We start from the raw sequence: 26,865 nt of genomic DNA on the forward strand, positions 1-26,865 counted from the left end.
AGAGATGTGAAAACACCAGGGAAGCAAACAGAACCTGCCAAATGAACACTAGTAGGTAGATGCTGTGCCCCCTCTGTAATAATGATATTTTAATAGCACGTAGTGTACGCTAGCTAACATCAAGTGTTAAAGTTTTTTTGGAATATTACTGAAACTTTGAAAGGATGTTAATTTTGGGTGCCACATTAAAAGCAAAGCAACTAGAGTAACCAGATGAAAAGGGAATATCATGATTGACTTAGATTTTACCATGTTAACGTGCTTTTCCAAAGTAGGCTGAGACTTATGACTGATAGAATTATATATTTTTATCAGAAAACAGTGAGCCAAAAGAAACACCTTTGAGAGGGATTAGCAAAGAAGAGGAACATGTGGCAGCTGTGGCTTTCCCCTTCATGTGAAATATCCATTGAAAAGACCAGAACTGAGGCACTGGAAAAGACAGCAGAAGTTCATATCACAGAAATCTTTATGCTTAACTTTGATCAATATTTGCATTCCCAGCAGAAGTTTGTACGACAGGAAAATTATGATTCATTTTAATTAGTGATTGCATTCCCAAAAGAGCAGCAGCTTCCCATCAGCCTGTGAATCTTTAGGGGCAATGGAACAGCCCCCGACCTGTGCACACATCACTCCCATCCAGGCCCATGCTGGGCTGAGGCAGAACAGCAGGCAGCTTGTCCAGGGCACCTCATGGCACCACCTCTTAGCACTTCTGCTTTAGTAAACACCGCAAGCAAAGCTGAGTAGAGTTGCTGTACAAGGAGATTGTATGGTATTCTAGTCCAACCAGCACAGAAATTGTGCATGAGGGTATGCTAAATACCAAGGACACTAAATCTGTGTCAAAAACAAAACTGCTTGCAATGCAGAGAGCAGCATGACACAGTTGTTAGAGTGTAGAGTGGCAAACTGGAAAACTAGGACTCTTCTCAAGGTGTGAAAATAACAGTTATAAATTCTGTCCAGTGCTCATAAAGTGGCTCTAGCTGCTTTCCTGTCACTTTGCTAATTGCTTTAGAGGAGTTTTGATGCTGCAGCTGTGACAAAAAGTAAATATATGCTTGTTAGAATGAAGCTTAATTCTTTTTAACAAGACAAAATTATTCTGGCTATATTTGCTGTACAGCAATCCACATGGTGAATTATATCCTGTATCAACGTGTTGCCATTCTCAGGCTATGTATTTGTCAAGATGTTTGTGATTCATTATGTCCATAAAGGTTTAATCAGAAGCTAAAATAGCCTTATGTTTTACTTGCTTGTGCATTTTAATCCTTCTGTCCCATCCCAGGTGAAATGGGCCTTATAACATCAGTAACAGCACACTGCACTGCCTGAGAATTGCATGCTTACATTTTAGATAGGTGTTTGAGGCACGTTTTTCTTACTGCAGCTCAAAAATGTTAAACTTGCTGAAGGAGGAGAAAATAGATTAAGTTCTGCCGATGCCAGTGGGAGTTTATGTAAATATATTGCAGCAATGCAGTGTGTATATCTATGCTATAGTTAATTACATTGCAAACATATACAGTTGTCACTTAGCACTAAGAGTTTTTACTGTTTTCATTATTTGGTTGGTTTTTTTTGTTGTTGCACTGGTGGTATCACATTGTGGTATCCAATGCAGCTGCCCTATCACGTTCCATCTTTATTGATCCATTTTCTTTTCCATTTCCCTGTCTATTGTATCTCTCTTCTTTCTAGATCCTCCTCTATCTCTATCTTACCCATCCTTCCCTAATTATAGCTGGAAATTAAATAACTAATGTCTGTATTAACCATTGGTGCTTTTTAAATTACTATTTACTTTCTTAATTATTTCATTATTTACTACTGTGTATAAGGGTTTGGCAACTCTGCCTGTGGCAGTGGGGTTAGAACTAGATATCTTCAAGGTCCCTTCCAACCCAAGCCATTCTGTCATTCTGTGAGTAGGAGATGGTTGATTCTGACAGTGAGCAGAGTTTGGTTTGTGTAACAAGAGCATTGTTTTGCTCTAGATTTTACTAATTACCTATTTAAAATAAAACATAGCAAAAGAGTTAAGAATCATTTTCAGACAAAGTAAAACAACTCACGCTTCTATTATGCCTCTTTGGTATCTGTTTGGCAGCTTACAGCTGTGAAAATCAGCTCGTGGTGAGCAGGAGCTGCTGCTCTGGACTACCCTGCTCAGCAGCTTTAGTCATGGAAACGGCTGGGAGCAGCACAACCCAGCTGCCTTGTTAGCGTGAGGAGCTGCCTCCTCCTATACAGCAGGTAAGGACAGCCAGTCCTCGGGCCCTAAACTGAGTTAGCTGAGTGCAAGTGGCATGGAACGCTTGTACTGTGATGAGATTTTTAAAAGGATTGTTCAGATATGAAAAGAAAAGCTTCTGATAGAATTAACAAACAAGGAAGGGCTGTCCTGCAAATGCAATCTAAGGATACTTGTATGGTGTAAGAATACACCACGCATATTCCTTGGACACCTCCATTTAGGAACACAGTGTTCCTTTTCTTTGTTCCCACATTCTTTCTTGTCAACTTGCCTGTTCATACTGAATTATACCTACTTTCACATGAAGATTGATTTAAGTTGATGAGAATCAGTCATCTGTAAGTGATGGCTAGGTTTGATTATGCTATGTCTGACAAAATGATTTCTTTAAAAATGTCAAATTTGTAGTGTGAGCTCCAAGTGAATTATGGATGCCTTTGTTTAATTGCAGTCTTGAGCCTGTTTGCTATTCTAGCTGCCGTTGCATGAAACATGTCTGTTGTGAGACTGGAGTCTTGTGGGCAAAGCATGTTGTTCCCCAAAGAATCTAGAGGATATGTGACACGGCATTACATGCCCAGCATTATGAAAGAATATAGAGTACTCTGAGAGCTTCACGTACAGCATGTGACCTATAGAAGTTACGGTAAAGTAGCTGCCAAAGTTCATCTGGCAGATTTAGTAAGCAAATATCCCTGCTAGCAAAATAGCATCATTTTTCATACTACATTTCTCTCCCCTTTGGGACCTACTCAGACCTCACATTGCCTCTAAATTATTAAATTAGGTCTTCCTCAGTCATCCAAAGGTCGTGGTGCCTAATGTGTGTTAATGTGATGGAAGTGTCAGACACAATTAGTTTCAGTGGTAAAACATGGGTTTATAACCCTGAATGCAATAAATTAAAATGTGCTGTAGATTGCTGTAGTTAGGGAAATTCCTGCACCATTAAGGTTTGATGAGGAGGCTGATGTCCTTTTTGGGTACGAATGCAGAGCACTGGGTGGAAGTGGTGTGACATGCTTCACCTCCACGATCACTATTACTCCTTGTTTAAGAGATGATATATCAAATGGACATAGACCCTCCAAATCCCACTTTCTCTGCCAGGCAGTAGAGTTTTGAGCTGCTTGCGTGTTCCTTTTGCTGAGAAAATGCCAAGGCACATTTTAGGTAACAAAACATCTTTAATCTCAGTGCTGAGAGGGGTGCATGCTGTCAGAGACAGATCTGTTTCTATACAGCTTGCTGCTGAAATTTCAAACTTCTGCCATGAAAAATTCAGCTATAAATAGCAAGGGATGATAGAAGTGGGTAACCTAAGAGGGAGCCATAAAACTGACTGAATTGCCACATTCTATGATCTGTCTAACAGAGTAAGATTTTACAATTAACTGCTGCGATATCTGTTTCCTGCCTGCAAGGGGGAGGGGGGGAGGAAGGGAAAGAAAGAAACAGTAGCAGAAAAGCAGAATCAAGATGGATCAATTTTAATTGAAACTTCTGGTAGCTTTACCACTGAAAGATTAAAAATCAATGCCCAGCTGCAACAGTTATCATTAATAAACCAAGGGGTTTATAGGGTATCCCAAACTGTTATAAGCTTAGACAGTGTATGCAAAGCAAGTACTTCCAGTAGCCAGGAAGGAAAACAATTTTCCCTTTCACCTATGAAAAGCAATCCTTCTGGGAAATCTATTGCCCTCCTAAGTGGCAGTTCAGTGTTTTTAATAGTCTTGCATTATTCATGTGGAATCATCTCTCAGAGGTTGCGGTTTGAGGAGGGAAAAAGAGGCTTCCTCTTTTCTGAGGAGACCACGCAAATCAGTCTGCACAGAAGAGAAGTTGGCTGACTTGGGCTCTCTGGCTTCCCCTGACAGAGGAATCCTCTGTAACTGGCCGAGTGCAAAAATGAAAACCTTGAATCAAAGAATTCAAATCAGATGGAGCTGGAGGGGAAAAGTGAGCAGGGCTCTCAAGTGCTTCAGTGGTTCTTAGCTCAATATCATGCAGTTTTCAAGGGAGACCTGCTGAAATACACTGATGGCACAAATATTGGGAGGCACATTTGACTCTGAGGCAAAGGCATCAAGAGAAAGTGACTAATAGGCAGAAGTCAGATGAGTGAAGCTGGAACAGTGAATGCCATAATGGTACCTTTGGGAGCAGATAATCAAATGTATAAATATAAGCTCCAGGAGTGTTGATTAGGATGGAAGTGAAGAAATGATGGAAGTGAAGATAGGACTTGAGAGTGAATGTCAAATTGAACTAGACTGCATAATTCAATACTGCCATGAGCTGCAGCGCTGCAGTAAATGAGCAGCTGGGCTCAGTGCAGGGGCAGTGCTCTGCCCAGAGAGCAGCACCTGGGACATGCACACCTGCCCTCTGCTCTGTCTAATCCAATGGGTAAGACTGCTGCTACAGGGTGGAAAATCAAACCTGCAAGATGCAATCAGAGAACCAAAGCTCCTTTCCTCATGCGTGTGTAAAGAGCTGCTGACGCACTGCTCCAACAGAACAGGACCTGTGAACAAATTGATTCAGTTTGAAAGGGACGTTTTTGTTTCCTTTTCATCCAAAGAGTAACGAAGCTCCAGAAATGGTGGAGAAACCCAGCGATCCCTTGCAGCTTTTGGAGTATTCAGTTCTAGCTTTTAGCTTTTAATTACAGTAATATGTATATGTGAATATTAAACTCAGGAATTGGTCTTGCTATGCTGACAGTGAAGATGTTAACCAAGCTTTTCAAAGGTGATCAGTACCAGCAGATGTTGACAGCAAGTCTTGCATAATTTTAACACAGATCCAGTTTTGAACAAGATCACTATATGCAAAAATTGAGTTTCTCTGCAAAGAATCTCAAGCAATTTGCTTATAGTATTTACTGTGGAAAGCTGTGGCCCCATGACTGACTGAGAAATATGAAATGCTAGCCCTGATAGGATATTTATCTCCAGACCATACAGTAGAATGAAAAGCATTTCTTCTCTTCTGTGGGTGACATTGGGGAAAAATGCTACAAATTGAGTGCTTTTCTTTTTTTCTTTATATTGATGCTAAATATGTTATTAAAAAATAAATAAAAATCACAACAAAGCACTTAATCTACCAAAGTGTTTATGCCAGTAAAGATCTCTTTGGCTTCAATAAGATAGTTTAGGGATTTAAAATTAGATATATGCATAAGTGATTTGCTAAATCAAGGCTGTGTGAAAAATATTATCTGAACTGATTTGTTTTTAGAGTGGTTTTATTTCTGTACCTTTTTTTTCCTTTCAATATAATGTGTTTTAAGGTCTTTCATTTAAAACTGTGCATGACCTAGTAATGAAAGGATCACTAGCTAGAGTAGAAAGGGTTATGACAGGGTGGTCAGTCAGAAAAATCATCTGCTGCCCGAAAGAGAGGCAAAATCTGGAAAAACTGTTACTTGTTGTTTTTAAGTCAGCATTTAAAAATGATAATAATCAGGTTTTCTTTTGGAAGGGGAGGAGTTATGGGCAGTCCTTCCTGCATGCTTGAGTGAATTAGAATTTTCTTTCCTGCCAACTCAGTGCGTACTCTCATCACCCTTCTTTTCCAGGCAGAGAAGTCAAGGCACAGCGTGCCTCCAGCTGCTCCAAGCCCCAGGCCATGTCACTAGCACGCCTGGGGATGTGGTGCACCACCTGAATCTGGCCTGTGCATGACCGACCGAGCAGAACCTCTGAAGTCTCAGTAAGAATATTCTCCCTGCTATCAATTTTGAGGCTGTTCTCTGCAGTTCTGGTGATGGCTTTTGTTCTATTGAGACTCAAAGTTTGAGGCCTGGCAGGGACTAGAATCATGGAATGGTTTGTGTTGGAAGGGACCTTTAAGATCATCTAGTTCCAACCCCCCTTATTATAGGCAGGGACACCTCCCACTAGATGAGGTTGCTTAAAGCCCCATCCAACCTGGCTTTGAACACTTCCAGGGATGAACTAGTTTTGGTGGTTTGAGAGGGTGCCTCAGCTGCAAACAGCTGGATGTGTCCATAAGATCCATGAGATCAGAAATTTCAGATATATGAAAATGGCCCCGTCATGCTTCTACATTTAAAGCTTACCATATCATTCTTTCTTTCCAAATTCTTTCCCCCCAAAAATGTGTATTGATTAAGACACATGTATATATGACAGCTTTTTAAAAGAGCTCCAGGGGATATCTTCTGAGCAAAAATGATATCCTATGTGCTAATCATATTTTGCATAGCAATCATTAAAGTTATCCTGTTTTAGGGGTGGCATCCATTTCTGAAGTTCTTTACAGGTTCATGTTTTGCACAATTTTATACACGTAAGGTGAAATCTCAGTCCTGGTGAGTCACTTTGTAAAATACCCTGGCAGAGTCTTTATTGCAGTTCTAGGATGCACTTCCTACTGCTTTCTGCCTCCTTTTTGTGCTTTTGCCATGGGTTGTTTTTCTTCCTTGGAAGATAGAATTTAGTTAAATTTGCTTGCGTAATTTTTTGATCCAAAGTAGTTGTTTCCTTCTAGATCCATGGACTGTTTCTAAGAGGACTATGAGTAGTAAATGAAAAATAGAAGTTGACTGCCTCTAGGCAGAGAGGTTATCAAAAACAACTCAGGTCTAATGGAAACACTTCCAGGAATCTATAAATCAAAACAAGCTGATATCTATTTGCTTAAAACTCTCACCTTGTTCTTGCATCTTCTTACAAAATGGATTGCTTCAGCTCTTAGAATTAATGTGAATGGCATGGGAAGTCTGCAATGTGGTGGTGCTTTCCCTTACAGGAAAGTTTTCTAGCAAAAGTTCATTCCGAAAGTGCAGAATGTTTCCAATCCTAGGCTGCAGGCTGGCCCCATTGCACTCACATCTTGGCTGGGTTGCATTCCAAACTCCAAAAAATCTTTCTAGGCGTTCTGCCCAGATTTCGCGAAAGGTACTCTAGCATCCATGTTCTTACCTTGAGTTTCATCTTTCTGTGATGCAAATCAATTTCAAATAACCTTGCTGTTCTGGAGTTTATTTGGTAAGGCTTGTTGTTTTGCCCTGTGTGTCCCCAAATCAGTTATTATTTTTAGTTCTAGGTTTCTTTACACCTTACTAGTTGTTAAAATAGTATAACAGAAGAAGTTTTCTCTTTATAACTTTCCCATTCCCCTCACCATTGCATGTTGTACAATGATGTCTCTTTTACTTCTTGTAAGGAATAAGGATTGCAAAAGGGAGCTTAAAACTGTGAGGGAAAATTAAGCTGGAAGTTTGAGTGAGGCATGGGAAGGGTTTTTAAGCCTTCTCCTCATGGGGCTGCGTTTGGCACTCTGACTCTTGGCCAGCATACATCGCCGTTCAACAGAAGGAATCATTCAAGCAATCTGTGCTAAAACTTGTCAGAGTCTAAATTAAAATGCAGCTATTTTATCTTTTTTTGGTCTTAGGCTTTTACGAATTTTATCCTGCTTGTAAATCAGGGAAGAAGAAAGGGGGAAAAAAGGCAATTTTTTTAATGGTAATTGGGATTATTGATTCTTTATCTTATTGTACATCTATGAAATGAACATTTTGTATCATTTTTGTCTCAAGAGAAAAAGAAGCTGGTGATGACTTCCACAAAAGGAGGATCCCTCTAGCATAATTGTCTTATGTGACAACATAAGCATACTTCTCTTTTTAATTAGTTGCATTTGTGATCATAATTTGGTATGCCTCTCCTAATCCACAGAATGATATAAGACTTTTGTCCCATGGCTCTCAGCTACATCCCATTTTATTGTAATCACCTTCATTATAAGAAAATCTCTTAATTATGCTCAAAATGCTTTGAAGTTGAGAACAGTGCTTTAATGAGCTGAAATGTATAGATGGTATTTTCCCAAATGAAAGGATAATGTACAAGGTTGTGCATATACTGCTATATGATCCGAAGAGTTTGCTTGTATCAGGAAGCAGAAAAGTTGACTAGCACTCAGATCCCATAAATAAAACTCCCCATGTTTCAACTGACTAGCCACATGGCAGTAGGAAATGCCCTTAGGTTTTTTGTGCATTTTCCCTTTGGATAAAGCAAGAATAATTTGACTATAGAGAGGCTCAGTGAAGCTTAGGTCATATTTTCACGAAGTACTTGGGGATCCTTAAGGAAGAGTGGATATAAACGTAATTATTTATTATTTCAGCACGTTAATCTTTTGAAGTACACGCCAGGTTCTGTCAGCTTGGATGCATATGTAGGTGTAGTGAAATTACAGATGCATTTTCCTAAACAGTAACAATATTAGTGTTGTGAATCTGCAATGCTAAGGGGCACTGGGGCAAAGTGTAGGGTGAAAAGTGTCGTGGTAAGGTTCACAGGAGTGTGATTGTTAAACACTGTCCCTGAGGAGAGACTCACTGCATCTTCAAAGAGCTTCAGGAAAAGATTAGCAAGCTGGTACGCTTTGTTTACCTGATGCTTGTGTGTTTTTTTGTTGTTGTTGTTTGTTTTTTTTTCTGGTATTTTTATATACAAGGATTGGTGTTTTATGTACACTTTGGGTTATGTTTTCTTTGTTAGCTCTATAAGTAACTGTATAAAAGCAAGCACTGTTGGTTGGGAGCTAGTGTTGGGGGAAGGTGCTGACAGAGGGAAGCCGAGTGCTTAGAAACGTTGTCACGAAATACTTGGGAGGTGTTACAAAGGCGACCATTACGGAAACCGTCAGATAAGCTTAGCAGGAGGGGCTCTCTGTAGTTTGGAGGACTGCAACTTTTTAAAAGCACTCTGGCCTCAGAAAGTAGCTGTAATAGCCAGTACTGACAGATGGTATTAAAGACACAGGCAGAGGACCAACATGGTTTTGATCCTTTACTTCCATTACAGGCTCTTTCAGTGCATGCCTTGTGGGTTAATTACTTGAGCTCTCACAGAAGGAATGCTGGCTTCTGGTACAGCAGCTTGTAGCAAGACGCGGTAAGAAATCACACATGATTTTGAGACTTGTAGCCTGTGAATGTGTGTCACCCTGGAAACTGCTTGCACCTGCAAGCATGAGTCATAAGAGCTGAGAAATTGCAGGGGGAGTATTGTAGCTGTTTCTGAGCACTGCGTATTGTTCGTCAACAAAGCCATGTAGAATAGAAGAGCTGTATTTAGACATTCCGTTTGCTCTGGTGCGTCCAGAGCACCTACGTGCTCACCCCTGTCCCACTGCACTGCGCTTGTATGCCAGCTGAGAGCCTACCTCCTTCATTTAACTTCAGCTGTATTACATGGTGATTATTATATCTCTACTTGATATATAAGTAAACAAGACATAATTTGTCAGTAACTACAGCATTTCTTTTTTAGGGTTGACAGGCACTTGCTTAAAATATGCAAAGAGACTTTTTTTGTAGTTTAAGAAATGGACTCGTCAGAAGTAAAGCATATCTTTAAATTCAAAAACAGCTAGTACAGGGAGCATGCTGATAAGCTGGCTTTTTGTTCTGCAGATATCATTCTCGTAAGAATGGTATTTGTCCTCTTACGAAACCCATTTGATTTGAGGAGCTGAAGCTTAATATAAATTGGATAGCTTCATTGGCTTTAGAGGGGAAGTGACAACACCAGCTGAGGATCTGTTCTTAAAAGTTTTACCAATGAGCTATTGCTGTTTTGTAGCACCTTTCATCCCTGTGTCTCACAGTGATTTGCAAACATTAATTAAGTCTCACAGCACCCCTGTGATGTATATGTGTTGTTAGTCTTAGAGACGTGTGAAATATTCATGACAAAATTGCAGGCATTCAGAGTTTATTCCTTTTACAGGCTTGTGGGAATGGGATGTTGCTTCTGCATATAGAACTAACAAGATTTGTACTTTATTTCGTGGTCTCTTTATTGATACTAATAATTCTTTCTGGGGTTCTCTTTATTTCATTGAAAGGGGGGTCTCTGATTGTTTTCATCAACTGTCCTTTAGATATTGATGCATGCTTAGTAAGTAAATGAAGTAATTAATAAGTACCAAGACCACAGCTTCTGTATTTTAGACTAAAAGTATATTGTAAGGTTATTCTGTTTTGCTAAGAGGCCCTCAGCAAAAGAATAGCAGGTTTATCAAATATCAAAGAAGCTAGGGCCTCCACACAAGGTCAAATTGTCTCACTCTAGGATTGGGGGAGGGATACAACTGGCAGGCCTCAGGATGCTTCCCTCTATCCTCCTTCCACACTTATCTTTATCCAAGAATCAACAGGTGTCCAGAAATAATGACTGGGTGCTGAGTAAGCAAGAGTTAGAAGTTAATTAATTAGCAATATACATGCTAAGCTAGCAACAATTTATGTTCAACCAATATCTTTATGTTTAGTTGAGTGTCGGGAAGACTGTGAACCTGAAGTACTCAGCCAATGAGGAACCAGGGGAGAAAAAGATAAGCGTCGAGCAATAGGGCATAAAAGATGTAACACTGCTTTCTGGAGGCGCGCCTGCTTGCAGGACGCCCGCCATTGCAATTGCGAATAAAATCTGCTTTTATCAGAGATACCGTCCTGATCAATTATTTGGATATTTCCAACAGGCTCAAGGATATCACAGAAATGCAAAGTTTTTTAGGATTATCTGCATCAGATAATTTTTTTCTTTCTTTTCATGTATGTGTTCACAATGAAAATGTCTATGATGTATGTATAGCCTTCTTGTAATTAATTCAGTTTCAACAGGAGTGCTTGGAGCTCTTCCATGTAGTTGTTGCATTTTAGTTCTTTGTTTCTCCTAATCACCAGAATCTAAATACATGTCCACTACCTAAAAAAAAAAAAAAAAAAAAAAAAAAAAAGAATTTATTTGGGCAAAGATGGTTATGAAACTGTAATGGGAAAAGAAAGCAGTAGAGCAGAAAGTAGAGGTGCCAGACTCCTGGAAGATTACAACAGCCTGCTGGAAATTACTTGCAGACTTCCTTGATCAGAACATCATACTCTAGCAGAAGGCATATTAGGTCAAGGAATGGACTTAAGCTGCAGTGCTGGTTTGAGAGATGAGCTCAGACTTATCCACCAGGTACTCTGGGATGCTGACTTGAACTATGATAATGAATTAATGCCATTTTCCTGCCTTGGTATTGTCCAGTGATTTTGGTGAGAATGTATTTAGATTTACAACAGAGTTTGTATTACAGACCTTGAGAGGCGCTGCAGAAATATTCTGCTGAGTCACCTGGGTTACCAGCCTGATTGCAAATCTTGGCTGCACAAAGGAAAATAAAAAGCTGGAAAGAAGGGCTCAGCATGCTACAGTGGCACCTTGAGTGCAGCTTTGTGCAGGAGAGAAGGAGGAGCAAAATGGGTCCAGTCCCACTGAATTTTAGTGGAAATGTAAGATTTAAGCTTAAAGCACTGCAACCTTTCAAGTCCCTGGAACATTTAAGAGGCCATCCCCTAAGCAAGTATTAGCCAGAGAGGAGCAAATAAAGTATATTTTGCAGCTGTTGACTTTAGACAGCAAAGAGATGAAACACTTGAATTTCTAGTCAGGTCCACAAGATAGACATAATATTGTGTTGCACCATAATCATTAATTTGAAAAAAAGAGTGCTGTGTTTGGATCTAATCTAGTTAGTATCAGCTCCCTTTTTAGTTACCACTGTATTTTAAGAAGGCAATTTTTCAGCTCTCTGGTAATGTAATTTATCACCTGCACTCAAGGCTCTGACAAGATACTGGCCCTTGTGTTGTGCATAGTAATTGCTGCTTCCCTCTTTGGATTTACGCTCCGTGTTCTTGCTATAGCTGAAGTACTTCTGCTTCCAGCTCTGCTTTTCTGGCAAGGATATCATAATGAAACCAAAGTGTTAACTCCTCATCGCATGCAATGCATACAGACTGTGATTCTTACATACCTCATTTTATACAAGGAGAAACCTGGTATAAAGCATGTTACAGCCTCAAAATGAAAAATGTAAATTTGATGTATTATCTGGCTTGAGAAATAACATATAATAGGGTAATTCATTAGGAACCGGGTACAAAAATTTGACAATCGGTTCTCTGATTAAAAGCTACTGACCTATGAGTGGCTGATGGGTGCATAACTAAGTCCAGATTTTAACAGACTTGTTTCTGTGGAATGATTACAAATACTCAGTATTTGAGCAGTTCCTTTACAAGATACGTAATTATAGACCTCTTTAGCTCTTTCATGATGTAAAAGGTATTAAAGGTATAGAACATCTCAGTCAAAGATGCTACACAAATTTCAATATTTACCAAGTATAATTTCCAGTTGCACATAACTGTCAGGGATCTGAAAACTGAAACAGGGCTCAGTTCCAATAGTATCCTAAAAGCAATCAGCGAGAGTAGGTGTAAGATATCAACTATCCTTTAGGCTCTGGGAATTACCATTACCAAATAATTTCAGGGCAACTTTGTCTCACCCAGGCATGTTCTGTGTTGCAAAAATTACATTGGAAAGCAATGCTTATGCAAGATATTGCATGCAAGATGTTATATACAGGAAAGTTCTTCACATGAATATTAATTATAAAAACCTTGACAAATACATGTAGATTTTTACAATCCATCTTTTAGAAGTGATACCACAGTTCTTCTGGATCCTGTGGGTGATAATTAAAATTCTCTTGGATTTTTACCATCTCAGATGCTCACATATACAAAGAGAATTTACAGCCTCTTCGTTGATTGCTGAAAGCAAAATTCTCGTGTTAGTACAACAGAAATCCAGAAATAATTGCAGTCTCGTCATGAATATGAACATCCAGCTGGGGTTTAAAATCTTGGTGATGGAGCACAAAGGGTAATGCACTGAAGCTAAATTCTCATTAGCGAATCAGACCTCCACACTGTGGTATGTAGAAAATGTCTATGCTAGCTGGAAATGAAAGGAGCAAGAAAAGAAGCAAATAAGCAAAATTTCTGAAATATTGGCCTGAAATATTATAAATGTGTTTGTTCTGGAAGATATTTTTTATGAAGTCCCTAATGCCCTAGTCATACCACATCATCTTCCTGCAGCGTGGTCAATCAAGGTTGTAGTTATTCTATTTTCACCTCTTCCTTTTGAACTGGAAGGCATGGCTACAGATGTTGGCCTGAAGACAGGTCTGTACCATAGAACCTTTCAGTCTTCTGATATTTATCAGTTCTGTACTGCAACAGGAACAAAATCGTGCACAGATTTTGCATAACAAAATTCTGTCTAAACAAGCATTCAGTTTGAATTTTTTCTGTCAGATGAGTCTGCAGAGCATGGGCCACAAATACCTTCCTAATTAAAGTCCTGTAAAAATGAATTTACTTCAGTGAAGTGTACATGCATATGCCAGCCCATGCTGTACAATGTGAATGGGGTGGATTTTGAAGACCACCTTCTTAGACAGGTGAAGCGAATGCACGGATAGCCTTGTCAGCTAGGACCACTGACTTCTGTGAGCTTATGCAGTTTGAAGTAATTGCTCTTTCAGTAACTACAGCCATTCTTCGTAGTTGACAAGGCAGTCAAAGCTGACAGCCCGGTCATCTACAGGACAAAGAAGCCAAAAAGAAAAGTCGGAGGCTCTTGGAAGAGTTTTTTCCTGTATGCAGATCATCTCAGGAAACAGTAGTTCTACAAGTAGAAAAATAAATTGTATAAAATATATAAAAAGTATTTGAGGCTTCAAATCTGGAAAGAAGAACATTCCATCCAAATAAGTAGTTTTAGGAAATTGCATCCACCAGCAATGGGGAGGAAAAAGGGGAGATGTAAGAAAACTGATCTATTTAATTAGCTTCTGTGTGAATGCACGATGCTGCTGGGTTACCTGGGTTCTGCAGGCTTGATCTCTGTTGATGTTGTCATCATTATTTTCATAGAATCATAGAATGTCTTGGGTTAGAAGGGACCTTGAAACCCACCCAGTTCCAACCCCCTGCTGTGGGCTGGTTGCTACCCACAAGATCAGGTACCTGGGGCCCCATCCACCCTGTCCCTGATCACCTCCAGGGATGGGGCACCCACAGATTCTCTTGGCAGCTGTGCCAGGGCCTCACCACCCTTTAAGAATTTCTTCTTAACACCTAAATCTAATCTCCCCTCTTTTAGTTTTAAGTCATTCTTCCTTGTCCTATCACTATCATACTGTGTAAAGTCTTGATCCTTCTCCTGCTTACAAACTCCCCACAAGTACTGGAAGGCTGCAGTGAGGTCTCCCTGGAGCCTTCTCTACTGTGAGCTAAACAAGCCCATCTCCCTCAGCCTTTCCTCATAAGAGAGGTGCTCCAGCCCTCTGAGCATCCTCATGGCCCTCTAATGGAACCACTCCAACAGCTCCACATACTTCCTGTACTGGTGGCCCCAAACCTAGACACAGTACTCCAGATGGGGCCTCATGAAGTTAGAGCAGATGGAGACAGTCAGCTCCCCTTCCTTGCTGGCCATCTCTCTTTTGATACAGACCAGGATACAGTTGGCCTTCTGGGCTGCAAATGCACACATTTTGCTGATGTTTGCTTATTTCTTGCTCTCTTCCCACAGATAATGCAGATTAGCTGCTTTGTGCAGAAAAAAATATCAAAGTCACAGAAGTTCAAAATTTTCATGTGAAAATTCAGTGTTGTAAATCGGTAGTTCCTTATGTCATTATTGGCCTTCCAGTACTTGAAGGGAGCATATAAACAGGAGGGGGTACAACTGTTTCCATGGGTGGCTAGTGATAGGACAAGGGGGAATGGTTTTAAACTAAGACAGAGGAGGTTTAGGTTAGATGTTAGGAGGAAGTTTTTCAGAGGGTGGTGATGTGCTTGAACGGGTTGCCCAGGGAGATTGTGGATGCCCTGTCCCTGGAGGCATTCAAGGCCAGTCCAGATGTGGCTCTGGGCAGCCTGGTCTAGTGGTTGGCAACCCTGCACTCAGCAGGGGGGTTGAGACTAGATGATCTTTGAGGTCCTTTTCAACCCAGGCCATTCTATGATTCTGTGATTCATTCTGTGTTCCTAAATATAAAATTAAGATCTAAATTAATTTCTGAACAAGGTGGCCAAGACATGTAAGCATGAAATTAATATTTAAACATTTTTGTGACCTTACATTTCATATGATTTGACTTTAGTAAGATTAATTTTCTGTATTTAAACAACAATCACTCACTAATGACATTGACAAGTCTTACCACTTCATCCCTTGATACCTATGAATTCTGCTGAGATTGTATATATTAACCATCTCCTCTTTTTGTGTGCTTGTTGGATTTGATCTCCTAAGATCTTCTTTTCATCACCTTCTGGCCCTAGATCAAGTATCAGTTTAAATTAATTAAATTTAAAATATTAAAGTCACATTTTGAAGGAAGAAGTGACCCTGTTGTGGAGGTTCTGATATTCATTTAGCTGTGTTATCATAGAGAGTTACCACGAATGCAAATAATCTCCAAGCATTTAAAAACAATGGATGGTCTAGTATTGGTTTGTATATGTGTGTGGCAAATAGTGACTTTCAGAAACAAGTGGAGGAAAAAAAAAACGTGAGCTTCCTCTTTCAGTGTAATTCATCTTCTGATTGCAACTCTCAAGAGTGGAAAGCTTTCCTTCAGAATCTCTCTTGGTGCAGATGCAGTGTTGTCCATACATACGGTGCAAAGTACTACTAAATCTCAACCCTTTCAATTACCAAAGTCCTCTGTCATGATGCACTGTCATAAGCTAAAAGGATTTTCTTATCAAGTTGCCTTAATATGCATTGAGGCAGTGAAGTTTTTAAGAATTTAATCTAATGTAAGTAAAGATTGTATCAGTGTTAATTTAGAACTGTAGAGTTTTGTTTGGATTCTTATTTTTCCAGAATGGACAACTCCTTCCTACAGGAAGGAAGATGAGTAATTCATGTGGTCGTGCTCATTTTGTTCAGTTAATAATCAAATATTGATCCATAAATCAGGTTATGGCTTATTGTACCGTTGTCTTTCATATAAACCAAGAAGCTCGTGGGTAAATGGAGATTGTAAGTATACTTTGCAAAAGTAGTGCTGGTTTGATAAAGGTGGCATCATTATTTTCAGACAGTTTTGTAAAATTACCATTGAAGTTATCATTGATGCTTTATAGTAGTAGTGAAAACTGTTGGTATATATATGTTTAAATACTATGCAACTAATGTATTGTACTTCGTTCTGATATCTCAGAAAAAAACTAGGAAGTATTATCATTTCTCAGAAGAAGGAACTTAAATGGGATGTTAACTTGGTTATATGCAAAAGAATGGTGCTGGGCTGTAGCACTACATCTAATGTAGTCTTTGGTGGATCACATCGCAGGGGAAGTAAGTTGATCTATTTTGATTGGAAACCTGCATCTCTGAGCAAGATTTTAATTGTGGATAAGGTGGCACAAAATTAGCTAAATGGAGTTGCTCTGGATTTCATCAGATTGAATGAGATATAAATCAGGCCCAGAGCCAGAAATATGTCCCAGACCTGCTCACTTCCTATGCTGTGTGCTGCTGCTCTCTCTCCCTCTCTTTTTGACAAATGTATTCTGCAGTAAACTTCCTCCTTCATAGATGTCTCTTGGAGCTGTCCTTTATGAAGTGCACAGGCATTCTCCCTGCCTTGTTATCTCTGTCCCATTCACAGCACGTAAAATTATGACATTTTGTTCTTTGTGTAAATGTTTTATAGGGAAGTAAAGCAAATAAAATGTAATGAGAGGATGAGCTTTGATGGTACGGTAGAAGGGAATGCAGTATTTCAGTAAAAAAAGTGACAGCCAATAACACTGCCCTGTTTTATCTTTTTGAACACATTTTACATTTCATTCTGGTGCTCTGTATTAATTCACATAATATGCCTGTTGATAACAGGTTTATTTAAAACTCATTAAAAGTTATAGGAAAAAAAAGAGATTTGCATACAAAATATGTCTTTTGAACTTTCTGAATTTCCCCCCTCCCTCCTTCCAACCCTTAGCAAGGGCTGATAGAGCAGCCCTTATTCAAACTTCTATCGGCATTGCCTGTCAGTATTTCTGAAAAACCTTCCCGTAAAGGAAGCAGGCACGGCATCCAGGCTGCCAGGATTGTGGAGGCTGTGAGCCAAAAGCAGCCCTATCAGCCATTAATAGAAAATTGGGAACCACTTGAAAGCACTGCAGTGCAGGAGAGCGGCTGTGCTCCAGTGATCCTTATTTCTGAGTGTGTGGGAAGTGGGCATTTCACTGCAGGCTGAGAGCCCTGGTGGGAGCGGCTCCCCGTGCAGTGCAGCACTACTCTGCTCCTCCAGTCTGCCAGCATCCCTCTGCATTTGGGGGTCCCCTCCAGCAGCAGGAACGTGGCCTTTTTTCCTCCTGCTCTAGTTCTTGGCTGTGTTCCTAGTTCTGCCCACATGGAGGCACATGAGCAGCAGTTCTCAGGAATTCAGGGATGTGGAAATCTGCCTGTTTGAAACTGGGGAGAAACAGCATGTACAAACCATCAAGTCCATTAGTAATGATTAAAAATCTAATAGCCTTTTCCTTACAGCTGCCCTACAGCAAACCTTCCATTATTCATTCTGTCATTTACACTCTAGTATATGTTTTCATGCTTACGGCATGAAACTTGCTTGGGGGACAGATGTCAGATGTCACTCTAACATCAGACTCTGAATGTGCTGTAACCTCTCTAGCCCACTTCCCTTATCCTATTTCTCACTCCTATTTCTGGATTTTCTCTGGCAGAATATGAAGCGCTGGTTGCCACAGGAACTGCTGCAGCTATGGGCGAGCAGCCTGACAGCTGGCTCCGTACAACACAGGGGCACAGCCATAGCTCCAGGAGGGCAGAGCCCTGCTGTCCCCGCTGCTGAGGTGGTGGCACCCATTAGCTTTCGAACCACACCGGTCTTGTAATGCTGGGAGGACTCTTGCAGCGTGCTGTCTGGAGGTCAAAGCATTACATGTTTTCAGCTGGCTGCAAGGAAGAAATATGCTTTGCTTTCGAGATGACTGGCTAGAAAGTCATAGGCTCTCTACTGACAGCAGAGATGTTTTGAGTGCACAGAGTAATCGGTGAGGTGCTCTGGGATGTTTCTGTAGGTCAGCTGGAAAAAGTCAGCCTTATTAAGGAACACAGACAAGTACATTTCCCATACTTTGAATCCAGTTATTGGCATCAGTATTTCACTGCATTACAAAGCAAGCTAGTTGTGGGCTGTTGACATTTACCCAGATAAACATCTTCCATGGGCTAAAGGAGAGGTCACTGTGAGGCAGCCATGTGTTATGTATTTTCCCACTTCCTCCTGAGGAAACAGTTTTTTCTTTCCTTTCTTCACCATTTCCACAACATGGAGGTGATCACAGCTCCCTTGGTGCTCTTGCCTCAACCCTGAGGGTATCTGCTGAAGGACCTGAAACACCAGGGGAGCAGGGAAGGATGGGGTGGCAGGAGGTCGGCAGAATTCTTCTTCCATTACTAACTCGTGCAAGTGTTTAAGGCAACTTTTTACACATAAGTGCTCTACTTGGTATGTTGCAGTTTTAATCAGAATTGCATGCTTCTGTATTTTTACAAATACAAAGAAAAGTGCAATCTAGGTACAACTAGTTTGTAACGGTTACTTTTTATTACTTTGTGTGTGATAGAGGAACTGTCAAATTGAAACAAATACTTGGTTATTTATTTTACTTTTTAGTTTTTTCAAGGAAGGAAAGTTCTCTTTCAACAGTAGAATAAAAAAAAGGCATACTATTCTTGAAAAATAAAAACAAAGGTACGGTACATGTAGGAGTGAAGCAGCCACTGCAGTACAAGCTGGAATTATCAGCCCTAAGAAACAGGGGCAGTGAACCAAAGTTAACGAAGGTCAAGGCCAGTGGTATCTTATTGAACTATAACACTATCAGTGTGATGATTAAGAACAGGCACTGAATGTCTATGGAAAGAACTTAGATAGTTTAATAATTTAAAATATATTCTTGGATAAAAGAAGTTAACTGAAGTATTGAGTGGATCTCAGTCCATCAATTGTTCTTATGTTGTTGCTTTAGTATATTTCCATACAGTTTGTGTCTTTATAATGTGTTGGGATGTAATGATGGCGATTTATCTTGGTTGTGCAAGCCGCTTGCCAATTTTATTGCATGAAGCTCTTTTAATTATCTGCTCAGTAGAATAAAAGACAAATTAAGAATCATAAGGGAATAGCAGATACTTTAGAAATTAGATTGCTTTCACTTCTACAGTCTCTGACCTACTGTCTGTCTTGTGAGGTAAAGCAATTGGGTACATGTTAATGTAAAAGTGAGGGAATGGAAAAGACTGATATACACATCTATTAAATTACTGGAGATCCAGAATTGCTTTCTCAAATTTTCTCATGTGAATAGCATGTTTCAACTCTCAAAGTCAATACTGTGCAGTAAGTCTTATATAACCATTGGCATTTTAAAATTAATATATTAAACTTAGAAGACGTGTATCATCTTTTTAATACAACGTAAGATCTTTCTTTTTGGTTCTGCTCACTACTAAATTTATCCTGTTAAGTTATTCATTTTAGTTTTCAGTTCTGAAGAGCACCATTACAAATTAATTGGCACAAAGCACTGCTGCCCTTCATATGTTGTAGTGTGCTTCAGATTATTCCTTCCTTCGGGTTGTATGGTACATGAGAAAATACAGGTGCATGTACAGAGACTGGCTTGGCAGAGAGTCCTTTGAACTGAAAGGAAGGAATAAAGAGAGACAGTATGTCAAGGAGTGACTGTGCAAGGTAGCTGAGAAAAGGAGCTTAAAGGAGAGGGGCCGCTGAGGTTTGCTAAGGCCAGGAGCCAGGCTTTAGGAGCCAGCAACAGTACAGGAGATGAGTTGTAGCGAGTTGAAGTGATGGTGACACAGAGGAAGAGAGAAAGGCTTCAAAGATTCTTTGTCCTAGGATGCAGGTGAAACTGATTTCTTTCTTCCAAAGAAACATGGTGATTGGAACTGGGATAGGGATCCCCAAAGAATCACCTCTTAGAGAGAAAAGATGCTGAGCCATGATTATAAATTCCCCAGAAAATAATATTCTTTCCAAAAAACTACAGCAAGATTCAGTATACATATCAGACTCATTCTGTGAATGATAAAGGACACCCAGAAAATATCCAGTAAATAAAACCAAATTGTCAGTCCTAAAATTGGAATTGCTAGCAGTTCTTCAAAGGAAGCTTGAACATATGCCTCAAGCAGCCCTACAAAGCCATAAGTGCAGGGTAGAGGTGATGCATTTTTAAAGAGAATTAAAATATTCATAGACAGCAGCTGAGCTAGCCACAGACAGGAATCTACTTTCAGCTGGCTGGTGAGGCAGGCTGGAAGCCCAGGGCACTGCATGGTGTCAGCATGCATGCCATTCGCAGGTGCTGATGAAATTCGTGCACGTGGCTGAAACCGGGCTTCTCATGAACTGACAGACTCTTTAGTCTGACGCTGGATTCCCTCAGCCATTTTCTATGTTGATTTGATTTATACCTTCTTGACGTCAAGTCTAGCAGCATGCGTTTTATGTCCTTCGAGTGGAAGTGCCAGTGAATTTGCTAACCACATTTTTCTTAAACTTCTTTTCTAATTCAGTAGGAAGGAAGTTTTGGATGGTAGGATATGTAGAATTATTTTATTTCACTTAAATTTTAAGCAATAAATATATTTCATTTCTAGAACCAACAAAGCAGGACTTTTGCCTTTCGTGCACACCTTTCGCCACAGAAATTTTCGCTGCTTTGGAAATAATTTAGTTTTTGAGCTTGAAAATACATGCATGCATGTGCATGAGGTCAATTGCTCTTTTTTTTTTTTTTTCTATTGATACAGACCTTGCTGGCTCATATTCATATTCCTGGTAAGCGTTTCTTTAGCCCACAACATTATTTGCCCGTTTCTGTTTCTCATGGACAATTATTTCACTTCTTTTCCTTTTCTCCCATCATTCATATGTTGTAAGATGTTACTTTTCATTGTTGTTGGCTAATTGGATAGCATTAGGACAGACGTGGATCTGAAGGGTACAGGTATTTTAGAAAGAAATAATAGAAATGTGCTGAGCTCCCTGCTGCAGCACAGCTCCAGGTCACTGGGTTTTTCTCTGGTGCTACAAATGAGGAGGAAGTCAGGAAGCAGCACTCGTGCATTTAAGGGGTTTAATTATGTTTATTTTGATACTACATGAATAAATCAATGTCTGCTATTGATTATTTTCTGTTGCTACCCTCTGGCACAGATGTAGCTCACTAGCTGCTGATGGTATGTTTATTTTTATAAGGGAATTGAAACTTCTTACAAGCCTGTCAAAAAGTCTAAGAGGTGAAATTTGCTTCCTAGTTTTGTTCAATGGCTTGAAGTACCCTGGGACATCAGCCAGTCCTTTCTCACATTCTTCTTTGCCTAAAAATGATTTTTTCCTATGTCTGAGGGCATTCTTGAATTATATGTGGGAATACTACTGGTATTTATGAATGCAAAGAATGATATTCATGATGCCTAACATGTTTCTAAAGGAAACTATGCTAGGAAAGTTTAAAACTCTCTTTTGTAATGGTTTTAATTAATCAGGGTGATCTTGATATTGTGATATTGTCTCCAGAACAAATGATATTAAGCCAAAGTAAGTGAGATCAGAAAATTACAGAGAGGGTTTTGTAATTTAAAAGGCAGTGCTTGTATTATTAAACCTCAACTTTCTGCTACATTTATTTGTTAGAAATTACTGTTAAATTGATTTTTATAATTTTATTTTTGCTTTAATTATTATTACCTAACTTGGGGGTATATTTGAAAAAAAAAAAAGTCTATATATACTTGTGTTTGTCCTTCTAATTTAAAGATGAAATGTATGTTTAAATAAGCAAGTAGTAAGAGGGAGAGAAGGTGCTTCAGGAAAATTCAGTACAGAAACATGCAGGTCTGACCACACAACAGCTGGTTTGAATGGTTCTACTGTTTAGAATAACCAGTCTTCTGAAATGAAACCTAGACTACCACTTTTGTATTAATGGTAGCTACGTAAATTCACCTTTTAAAAAAGCCTAAAATGGTAGCTTGGTGTCATCATAGTACAACTATGGTGTACTATGGTTATTTATTATTATTATATTTATTATTATATACTAAAGGTGGACTGTCTGTGTGATCGACTGAGAAACTGGTGCATTGCTTTCTGTCAAAAAAATTATCCCCTACTTTAAAATCAGATATTTTTCAAAAGAGCTGTACCAAAAAAAAAAGGCACAGATATTTAGCTCAGCTTTCAAAGCATGCAGCCATGGTTCAGGAAAGCCACTGCAATAGTAACTCTAGACACTTTGTTGCAAAACCTTATTTAAAACATGAACCAACCTTTCAAGTTCTTCTTTGTTCTGCCTTTGTTCTTTGTAAATAAAGTTGAAAGAAAGGCTCAGAGCTGAGAATAGCTGTTTCTAATCCCTGCTTGATTATTGCCTTTCTGCTAATTGCAAACCCATTGCAGAGATGGACCCACCAAGTGGCTTCGTTAAAGTCCCAGTCTCCAGATTTTAGTCATTGATGCCTTGGCTTGGATTTGTATGGGCGCCTCAGGTGGAAAATTTTCCAGTCCCTCTTATCTCTGAAAGAAAATCTTACTTAAAAACATCAAGTACTTCCAGCTCAAAAGCGTATTCCTTGGTGATGTCAGACATCAGGATGTCATGGAAAAGATGGAAAGCTGGAGAAGAGAAATATTAAGCCTCTGATGCGGAATAAGGTACAATGACTTACATATTTATGTCTTTTAAAGTCTGCTTCTGATGCGTCTCTGGTACCTGTTCACTGACTTGGACTCATCTTGGAAGCATAGCTACAAGCAAGTGGCTCAAAAGCTACTGCTGTAAAGTAGGAAGCATCTGGTAGCATCAGTCCTGTTAAAAGACTAGGAGACTTTTTTTGAGAATGCCTTCATTTTCCATAATTTCTGCCTTGCATGGCGGTAACTTTCCTTTGGCTGAGCTGTTAGTGAGAGAGAAGGGCACACGTAGCCCACGGACCTGTCTGTGGGGCAGCTGCAGTGTTCCCAGGCAGTTTCTCTTTGAATTTGCATGTTGTTCAGTGGGTGTAAACTGACAGCAAGTACTATTTCTGGAGGAAATCAAAGTCAAATTATATAACACACAGATGTATAGCAACCTTTAAAAAAATTAATTTCTTTCAAACAAGAGAGATATACACATGCTTAACCCTTCTGCCCTTCCATACACGCAGATGTACGTTGTCATTCTTATGAGGTGGACTAACCAATGGTATTTAAAAGAAAGAGATATCATTCAAAAATTGATTTCAGAACACAAAAGGAACAAATTGTTAATTTGATCCACTTCCCTGTAGTGATGGAGGTCATGCCCTCACATCTCTGCAGCTTTTACTATTCTGATCAGTCCTATTATCTGTTAATTTTTCTAAATATTTGTTTCTGAGCTTGTAAATAGGACCCCTTTAAAAGCCCAAAGGGTTTAGTGACTGTTCAGTCAATGGGTCAAATGAAAATGCTTCCGAAAGTGAAAAGGAGATGATCTGGAAGAGCTGCAGAAATATTTTTTTTTGGTAGGAAAATTGTATTGATGTGTCTTGTAGGTGGAATTTTTTTTCAAGATGGAGATTGGAGTGCAAATCTCATATGACTTGGGGGTCTCTAAGAAAGGGATGGAAACACGGACAGCCACGGATGGGGACAGGAGCAGTAGGCACAAATGTGTTTTGTTTCACTCCAATGTAAGAGACTTTCTATTTAGTTGTGTCTCTATATGATTATGCATAAAAAATAAAAGTCGATATTAGAGATGGCAAACACCTTATTAGTATCAAAGTATGTGCTATTTGTTAAATACCTCTCCAAGATACTCCTGCGGGCATCAATTTTTTTCTTAGCTGGTAATTTGTTTATGAATATTGGCATTTTTATGTTACCAGTCCACTGAAAAGGAAAAAACAAGAAGATCTTCAGGTGTATTTTTATATCCCTGGGACTTGCAAATACTTGTTACTTAAAAGCTTCAAGGCTGTCTGAAGGGATTTGGTTCCACATAGGAAAGGGAGACTATCCATTCTTCCCTTGATCTGGTGGATTAATTTTCATAAGGGGCCTCTGAGAGTTCCTCTACATCTCCCTCCAGTATTATCAGTTACGTGAAGGAACCGATCTTGCTAAATGTACTGGCAGCAGTCCTTTTTCATATGATCTGTCACACTGAAGTTCACAAATAAAGCTGTATTTTGCAAAACTAAGCTCTCTACCAGCGCACTGTATGAGTCAAGGGGAAAAAAAAGTAATGAAAAGAAAAAGGAAGTTTTAATTTGCTACTTAGCTAGTTCCATCTGCAGTGGAGTGGAGGCCACCTCTCTAATTTTCAAAGAATTAGGAGGCAAAAATTTGCCTAACACTTGTCTTAGAAGTCCCATTTATGAGTAATTCCAGTTTTCTAACCAGGCAGTCTGGTATGTATGTACAAGCACTTCATGTCTATCCACCCACACTTTGTCCTTTCTGTCTTCCTCTGAAATACACCACTCTGGGGCTCAGTAATACAAAATTGATGAACAAATAATATGCTACAAGTTTGAAAATAGACTGCTGAGTAAATGAGTTGGATGCTGCTTCTTTCCAAACACCCGAGCTTTATCTAGAGCTCTTAAAATCAGAGAGTTTCAGTATTTTTTTTAAGCATTTATCTGCTCTATCTATTAAACACTATGTACTCCCATTCAAGATGAAGTATTGCCGTGGTAAAATAGTTTTATTCTATTGAGGTAGAAAAATGGAAATCCTATTACCAGTACATTATTAAAAATAAAACATAGACTTGGCTATTGCTGGAAGTGTTCGGGTTTCACCATGTGCGCTGTAGTCTTAAGCATAAAACAGATTTGTGCAGGAGTTAATTATAGTTAACTGCCAGGAAAATAAAAAGTATACTTTTTATTTTATTTTATTATACTTTACGAGAAATTGGAAGATCACATGGTCTTAGGTAGATCTTGAAGAACAGGTGAGATTTATCTCTGCCCAAGGCACATACCGCTTGTCTTTAGGCAGTGACCTAATGCATCAAACAGGAAAAGTGTGGCAGTTATTGCTAATAATGGTTGTTACAGCATGGTTATACTTGGGTGTACAAAGTAACCCTTTGCTATCATTAGTGACATTAAAAACACACTTGCTACTCAGTGATCTTTAGTCAGGCAGTTTCTTGATGCTGTAGTTACAGCAGTTTGTGTTTTTACTGCAGAGGAAAGAGATCCATGTAATTTACGTCAGGATAGGCTTTTCTGTTTCCTGTGTGCTAAGTTTGTGTTTGAAAACTACGGCCTTTTTTGAGCTTAGTGGATTAACTCAAGCCTCTGGTGTCATTAGAAATGGAAGCAGGAGGTAGAAGGAAGGTCGGTGTGCTGAGGTTACTGAGGGAGGCATGTTTCAGTGCAGCGAAAAAAATAGAAATCTCACGTGTCCAACAGTAGGTGAGGAACAGAGGAGCGCTGAGGAAGTCAGGGAGGAACAGGTAACTTCAATCAAAATGGAAAACAGGCCTGGTTGAGAGGCGATGTCAGAGACAGATATGAGATCATTTATATTCTGGGTGATATTAATCATTCTGCATATTACATTATTGAAAACAGCTTCCCAAATGACTGCAGAGAGTTCCTGACCTCCCGTCTCCTTCCTCTCCCTAATTATTATCCCTTCTCAATTCTTCTTGTGCAGCTGTTTTCTTCCACCTCCTTCTTCCAAAGTATTCCAATAGTCCCTAACTTCACTGCCGTTGTAGAGAAGAAAGCTGTTGTGTGAATACTCCCCAGCATCTGGGCCAGTTGTCAAAGTGCACTAACAGATCGATATTGTTTACCAAAGCTTTATTTCTTGTTGTTAGTATACTTCTTGGAATATAAAGGAGGTCAAATGAAATTCTCCATGGGAGGTCCAAATGCTGCTTTCTGTTTGCCTGGGTAATCCCTGCAATCACAGGTTTCAGATCACAGCTGTTCTTCATGTGGTGCTCTGAGAGGAAAACCTGAAGAAAACTCTGAAGCTGAGAAATAAGTAGAATTAAGAGCTTTCCTAATTAGTGCTACCTTCTACAGTCTATTTTAAGCTGTTTTCCTTCAGCCTTAACCATTTGATAGTTTCCCAAAATGTAAATTAATCATACCTGATTGCTTGCTGGAATTTGTAATTTACTTAGGTGCAAGTGAATTAACAGCATTTACCAGGTGCTGGATAATTTAGCAGGAGATACTTGTGGCACGTATGTGGGAAATATGTTGGCTGTTTGACTTCATTGGCTGGAATATTTTAAGATTATGATCAGCTAAATTTTATTACTGCATTTCTGTTCTGGGATGACTCACACATGAAATACCACAAGAGTATGTTCTATGTGTGACCAAACTGTCCCTTGCAATTATGCCACATGGTAATTATTATTGCAAAAGATTCAAAACTACCCATGGGAGGACTACTTGGGAAGTTATTTTGGGGCTGCAGTTGGTTGCTAGGGTGAAGTTCAAGTCTGAAGTAATTCTAGACATGACATTGTATAAAGAGCTTAAATGAGCACATTTAAAAATTAATTAGTTCTCATCTCTGAAGATCTCTGAAATTCTTTTCCTTCCAAAATGTAAAAGTAGTTT

General features: G+C 39.4%; 1 long non-coding RNA gene across 4 annotated transcripts in view; it reads left to right on the plus strand.

The window, feature by feature from the left end:
* Positions 1-26,865, plus strand: part of LOC110400508 — a 228,137-nt gene that overhangs the window by 173,788 nt on the left and 27,484 nt on the right. For 2 of the 4 annotated variants that reach the window (XR_002439901.1, XR_002439903.1), the window contains exon 3: positions 5,856-5,989. The exons of 1 other annotated variant lie outside the window; for it this stretch is intronic. This is a non-coding gene — a long non-coding RNA (uncharacterized LOC110400508). Of the gene's footprint in view, positions 1-1,941; positions 2,266-5,855; positions 5,990-26,865 lie in introns of those variants that run through there. One more of the 4 variants, XR_002439902.1, reaches the window with a different exon arrangement.

The sequence above is a fragment of the Numida meleagris genome, chromosome 5 (genome assembly GCF_002078875.1).
Source record: "Numida meleagris isolate 19003 breed g44 Domestic line chromosome 5, NumMel1.0, whole genome shotgun sequence".
In the NCBI taxonomy this organism is placed as follows: domain Eukaryota; kingdom Metazoa; phylum Chordata; class Aves; order Galliformes; family Numididae; genus Numida; species Numida meleagris.